This window comes from Cornus florida, unplaced genomic scaffold, assembly GCF_030987335.1.
Source record: "Cornus florida cultivar Cherokee Brave unplaced genomic scaffold, ASM3098733v1 CherokeeBrave_3.0.0_Hap2_Chr08, whole genome shotgun sequence".
NCBI lineage: Eukaryota > Viridiplantae > Streptophyta > Magnoliopsida > Cornales > Cornaceae > Cornus > Cornus florida.
In genome coordinates this window covers 94,707,676-94,715,140 of record NW_026775578.1, presented here as the reverse complement: position 1 = coordinate 94,715,140, position 7,465 = coordinate 94,707,676, and the positions used below count along the sequence as shown (strand labels likewise).

The window sequence follows — 7,465 nt, the reverse complement described above, 5'->3', positions numbered from 1 at the left end:
AAAGACAGAATAGGGAAAAGGACGAAACAGGGAAAAGGATGAAAGGCGCATAGTGTCCGAAAAGTGAAAATGCAAAAATGACTCAATCCTCAAAGAAAGTTGTCAATTCACATGAAAGAGTCTCAGAAACCAATTCCGAGCACTCGAGATGACACTAAGCGACACGAAACAGAGCTCAGAAAAGAAAATTAAACGAAAAAAAAATTCATTCGTAAAATTTCAGGAAAAAAGAAAGGGAGGCAAATAACCAGGTCGTTACACTTAACATAATCTTACCTATTTAGAATTAGAAAGGAGATAATAGATACTTTTGTAACTTTTTCTTATTTTTGTTTAGTGATTTTCTAATATTAAACTTTGCCTAGTTGTTTAACAACTCAAGTTTATTTTAAAATGTCAAATGTGATATACATATTGATTTAGTTTATAATAAAAAAGAAAACAAATTCGTTGTAGTCTAGTTGGTCAGGATACTCGGCTCTCACCCGAGAGACCCGGGTTCAAGACCCGGCAACGGAATTTTTTTTTTTTGTCATAATTCGTCATTTTATTTTTTTTAATTCGCTGCTAAGCCATATATATAATAAGCATAAACTGTCACTAGACCACCCAATATAATTTATCTCTCTCCTAATTTTCTTTTCTGAATGACCAAATTTTCTGCACACTCTTTCTCTCTCTCTCTTAAGCTTTAGGTTTTTTTTTTATTTGAAAATTCTAAAGCTCCAATTCATTATCTTTTTATTTTTTTTTTATAAAATTTATGTATTAAAATAAATTGAGACAAAAAAAAGTCGATATTTATTTCTTTAATGAAAATTTTTAGTTATATATTTTTTTTCCCCGAAAGGTTAAGCAACTAACATAAATGAGTGGTAATTATAGAATGTGCCTTTGATCAGACAGCCCAGTATACTATGATAAAAGAAATACCAATGAAGGGCGAATAAGGGACAAGCCCAGTCCAATGAACAAAACAAATAATTGCAATTAACGACTAAATTATCCGTTTAATGGTGGGTATACGTGTTAACTTTTCAGTGATGATACTCTAGCCAGTAAGAAGTAGGGCGATTGTGATGAAGCTCGGTCTAGAGGATGCGGTAAAGGATAGTAATAAGGCGACGAAAAATTCCGATCACTTAGGATGGTCCTGAAGTTGAGTAACCTTTGAAAATTTTTACATTTCCTTCAATTTTCAAGTTATAGCCTTTTTATCCTCACATCACGCACTGACACACACACATTCAGTTTCAAGCTAGGTAAATTCCAAGCTCCTCATAAATTACCCCAAACAATTAAATTGTCGAACTCCTTTGAATATTGGTTAAATTTAAAAGAAACGGGCCAACATTTAACTCCCAATCCTAGAACTGTTGCGGAGTTTTGACCAAATATTTAATTTTAAAGTTGGCTCATAGTCACACACTTCTCTCTAAATCTTTTTTCAATATATTTTGTATAAATTAGATGAATTGGAGATGACATAAATGAATGATTATTAAAGAAAATAAAATGACTGGATGATGTGGATAGTTCCTTTTAAAGTTTTAAGATGTTTATTATTATTTTTTTCTCAATTAAGATGTTTATCAAGTTAGGTTCAATTCCTCAGAATTTGTGCTTTAATTATATATATGTGCCCTTCATATACCATTAAAAGAATTTGATCCGCTACGTAGAGGAACAGGCAAATCAAAGAGAAGCTATGAACCAGTAATGTTTAAAGCCCAACTCTTCAACTAAATCAGCCACATTCAAATCACAAATACATATAGATAGAGAATGTAAACGAACACTACTTAAATTAAACCAAGCTTCATAGGTGAAACCTGAGCTATAAAGGTCAATACTAATTATTCAAAAAAATTCATAATTTTTCGGTAATATTAAATGTCTATTTTCTATTTTTCTCATTTTAAAATCAATCAAAATACTAATTAAATATTTGTTTAATTCTGTTGGTCTTGAATTGAGCCCACTATGTGCGGCCACTACAACAATTATAGTCTCTACCCTCTAGCAGCAATTTTATTTGCAGTTAAAAAAAATAATAATAAAAAAAAAAGAAGAAAAAATTGGCTACTTGGCGACATTTATTGACACCATTATATTTGCTATTATAGCCTATACTTTTTTTTTTATAGTTAATTACAATGACACCCCCTGAGGTTTACTATAATGACAGCCAAATATAAGTTAGGCCTTTTTTGAACAAAGACACCTCCTATCAGAAATTCAATCCAAATAGTCCCTAAAAAATTATGAAAAGTCAAGATTGCCCATTAATATTTTATTGCTTTTAATGGTCAAAAATCAAAACTCTTAAAAGACTAAATGGCCATTTAGTGTTAGGATGAATAACCACATATATTGGCACCACCACTCACCATTGTCGTCGCCGTCGCTCATTACTTTTCTTCCTCAGTTTTGTCTACCCCCAAACCACTGAACCTACCTTCCCCCCCCCCCCCCCCCCCCGCAAAAAAAAAAAAAAAAAAAAAAAAAAAACCCACCAAACCACCCACCACCGTCGTCGCCACCTCTCTTCTCTCTCTCTCTCTCCACCACTTCTTTCCACCTCCATATAGAACACTTCTTTTTCTGGACCAAACATGCCTCCAAAAACCCCCAATCCAAAAATTGTCAAAATCCCAACCCAATTTAAGAATTTTCGCCTCCTATGCCACCACCGGCTGCAATAAAAAAGATGGCAGTTGAGACACCCACAACCTTTAGCTTGAAGAATTTGATGAAAGCATTCACAGTTGATGAGATCGATCGGGATGAGAGAAGATTGGTTTATTTGGAACTTCTATAATTCTTTCTTGGGTTTTCGCAAAGGTGATGACCAGTGATATTGGATTGGGCTTCGGCAATGGCAGAACCGTGATGCGATTCCGACGTCTGCGGCAACTAGGGTAATATGCATATATGTGTGTGTGTGTGATGTCAACAATTGGGATCGTCATACTATATATATATATATGTAATAGGCATCACAGGTAGAGAAGAAGGTGAAGGCGCCACCAACGGGGATCTTGTATCGGAGGTTGAGGTGTCCTTAGAGGAGAATAGTTTGTCTCAGTTTGGGCATTATATGTTTGAATTGATTGCAATTGGATGGTTATATTTATATATAGAGAGAAAAAAGAAATAGAGAGAGGAAGAGGTGGTGGTAAGAAGTGGTAAGTGTGGGTGTGGGTGTGGGCGGTGGCGGTATACTAGTAGACTTGGTAGTTGCTTGAGAAAAATGAAAGAACATAGATAGAGGGGAAGAAAGGGAAAGGAGAGTGAATTTTTTTTTTTATCGTGATGCACTCTCTGAGCCATCCGATGTCGTGGTATGAGCCGTATGGCTAGTGAGTGTAAGGGCTAAATTGGTCCATTATAGTTATTTAAATAGGTCATTTTATAATTTAAATAGTTTAATTCAAAAGTCAAAGGGCAATAAGGTCTTTTTTAGCTTGTGTCAGAGGTGGCAGGTGTCGTTGGTCATTTTATCAAATCTAAGGGGGTGTCATTGTTCAAAAAGAGGCTAACTTATATATGGTTGTCATTATAGTAAACCTCAGGGGGTGTGAGTGTAATTAACCCCCTTTTTTTTAAGTTATAACAATATATTTAAATGAAGCAATTTAAAAAATAAATAAATAAAATTATAATCAAGGTTAATCCATTCATAAACCAAATTTACTAACTAAATAAACCCAATTCAGAACAAAGTCAACAAAAAAATAGTAAACAAATGAATTACAATGCATTTATGAGTTCGGAACAAAAAAATAAATAAATGAATTACAATGCATTTATGAGTGTAACTATATCTTAATAACAAAAGAAATAAAAGAAATTTTAATGATTCAAATCCTTAGGAATTGCATCAAATCGTTAAAAAAGAAATGACTCTATGTATCATCATCATCGGTATCCTCCAAGTATTATCTTCTCTGCGTACAATCTGAAATAAAACATTTAGAAATCGATAAATAGCATCATGATCTAATTTTATTAATCTTTATTGAAAATGAATATAATATATATTATGCATGTATATTACACACATATATTATGAATATATATTACACACACACACACACACATATATATATATAATATAATACATATATATATAATATATTTTAATAATCCTATCATAATTATGTGCGACTCCATCAAAATAATCATCTTTTATGAAAATTTTCAATAATTTACTAAAAGATAATCATTAAAACAATAACTAATTCACAAAGTGATAGTACAAAGAGAAAAAAGAAACACTGCAACCAAACATTACCAAACCCCACACAACTATGAAAGATCGTAAGTATGTTATAGACTTCCAGTAAAAGCCTATTAGTTGATGACACATAAGAAAAGAACTTTAATTGTAGCAATTCACGAATATTATGATGGCTCACATGGAAAATAGCATACCAGAACTTCAAAAAGATTTTACTTCAACTAATCTGCATTCTACAATACACTGCACCTAATATTACCCCATTTAGCAAGAAAATTCTTATTACTTTATTTTACTAAAATAAGATAATTTAAAGTTACCAACAGTCTATGGCGTAGCGGTACAAGGCTCCTACCTCCCAAAGGGAGGTCAGGGGTTCAAACATGTAGAAGTTTTAGGTAATTGTTCTTCTCGCATAATTGGAACGGTAACACTTACTTCCCAACTATGATTTTCCAATTCAATGCCCCTTACTTTTGAACGCGGGGCCTTTCTTAAAAGAATTCCTTTGAAAATTTAGATAAGCAAATAATACAAGAATATCTCTGAAAATAATATAAATGAAAATAGATCAATTAGGAATCAATAGATATCATTCGCAAAATCTGCTATTTAAATGAATAACTAGATGGTCACTGTACTGATACAATATTTCTATGCAATAGTAGTAGTAACCCTGTGTCTAGAGAGAGCTTGTGTTTCTAGAGCTTGAAAGACAACACGACATACATACACATGGAGAATAGAGGCTGCTCCACCCTAGGAGAAACCCTAGGCTGAGCCCAACAGTGGGCTCCAAGGGGCTCATTAAGGCCAAGTTTGGGAAAGTAGAAAAGAAAAGAAGGAAGAGAGAGAAAAGAAAGGAAAAAAGATAGTGTTAACTATTTATCGTGCTTGGATGATTAGAAAAATAAATAAAAAGTAGTAATCGTGTTTATACATTAGAAGAGGTATTGTTTTTAAAATCTCACTTACTAACATTATGTGAATAGAAGGATTGCAATTGCAAATGCAAAGAACGTAAATTATTCGAGTCTAATGGTAATCTAAAGACAAATAGAAAGTGTCAGTAAAGAGAAATTATTAGAGCAAAAAGTTTGCTTCTCCCAAAAGCTTACAATCCCCCCCCCCCCCCCCCCCCCCCTCTCTCCCCTCTTTTGTTAAGCTTTAGGCTGTCTTTTTTACTTTCTCCTATTTTTCATTATTGCGATAAGAGAAAAAGGAAGAGATTATGCTTTTCTCTATCCATTACTGTTAGCTTTATATTATACTAATTACTATCAAATATCTGACTAGATTAGACTTGAGAGATACTTGACCTTGAAAGGGTTATGCTAATTGAGGTATTTTTATTTTTTATTTTTAATATATAGGTGCAGGTGGTATGCTTCATTGATATGAGACGGAGAATTATTATTATTATTTTATATACAAGAATCAATGGCGCCTCGGATTGTAAATTCTTGACAAAGGGATTTTTTTTGGGCAAGAATCGGTGCAATCTTGATGGAGCCGAACTATAGGATTTCTGGATCAATCAGTAATCAAAACTCTGGCATAGATTATCTTTGGTTGGCATGGACCATTTACCTAACTACATTACTCTAAGGGTGTAACATGGTCCATCTTCCCTTGGCATAATCTATCTAAATTCATGTATAACATGCCAATAATCCAATTTCATGAATATCAACCTTTATTGTCATATATGAAAATATTAAGTGTATAAGTATTTAATCATGCTTCTAAGACAAGAGTTACATGGTGTATACACACATATATATATATATATGTATATATATATATATTCTGCCCAGATTGTATATCAATTTAATGTAAACAAAACACAAATTGAATAATACATCAACATCTTTATTCATGAAACTCGTCACACACAAGAGTTTTCCCTAAATTACATTACAAGACTACATAATTACTTAATTGAGGCTACCTCAATCCCCTATGAGGAGATTTAGCTCATCCTAGTGGTGGTAGAAGCTCTAATCATTGAAGAGAAAGACTTCATCTTCAACTCCATGGTAGCCCCAAACCCAAGAACACTTAAGAACCCTAGCTATTTCTCACTTTCTCTATCTAGAACTTCAAAATTCAAACTCTATATTGATATATGATATGAGAGATTACTCTATACAAGTGTATATTGACGAGGCCGCTTGTATACACCAAAATACTGTAGTGAATGTGCGGTTCAAGAAAAGCCTTTTGGGCCAAGTTTAAATTTATAAAAACCACTACCAACACTACTACTAACATAGCAAGAGTGAGTAGGGATCGTCCCAAGGGATTATACGTGTTGGAATTTAACTTCGACTCTAATGTACTAATTGATTGCAAAGAGAGAGATTGGTTGATTAAACTAAGATGCAAGAAAATTAAAATGTAATTAAAATAAACTAAGTTGAGATAGGGATTTAAGAGATATGAAGGGAGGTCTTAGGGTGTTGGAATCACCACTAAGCTCATGTAATTAACCACTTGCTTTCCATTAATGGGGAATACATTGTTGTGAACAAAATGCGACTACCAATTGCAATATTAAGTATGGACCGTTAAATTCATATATGAATGGTCTACCTAACCAACAAATAAACTAAGTGTAGAATAACCCATCAAATCTAAGCATAACCCATCAAATCTAAGCATGACCCATCAAACTAGTCACAATTGTAGCACACATCAATCTAAAGAATCATGGAATTTGCAATAATAAGCCAGGGAATATCAAATCAAGTATAGATTATCTACCTACCTACAAGCATGAATTAAATTGTAGAACAACCCATCAAGCAGAAGAATAATCCATCAAATTAATTGACAAACCCATTCAATGAAAACCTTTGCTTAGCCATCACTAGATCATTAAAAGAAACTAGTGTAAAGATCAATTCCCAAATATTCACACATAAGACAACATGTAATCAAATAGAGAATCAATAAAAAGAATTAATCCATATGAATCATGTAAGAAATAATTCCCAATTTAATCACACATAGACATGTAAATAAATTAGAGAATTAATAGGAAGAATTAAACCATAGAATTTCATAGAAATATAACAAGATTCATTAAATTCACAAGGCTAGAACACTAATCACAACAATAAATATAAATCCCCAAAAATAGAAATACAGGTGTTTAGATTACACAAGACTTAGGACTCATCCAAGCCCTAAGTGTAGATCTAGCCAATCATGGAGGAG

General features: G+C 32.8%; 1 non-coding gene across 1 annotated transcript; it reads left to right on the top strand.

Moving 5' to 3' along the window:
• Window positions 1-446: 446 nt before the first annotated feature.
• Window positions 447-519, top strand: TRNAE-CUC (transfer RNA glutamic acid (anticodon CUC)). Its single transcript has one exon. It is a non-coding gene; the product is annotated as a tRNA-Glu (tRNA).
• The last annotated feature ends 6,946 nt before the right edge of the window (window positions 520-7,465 follow it).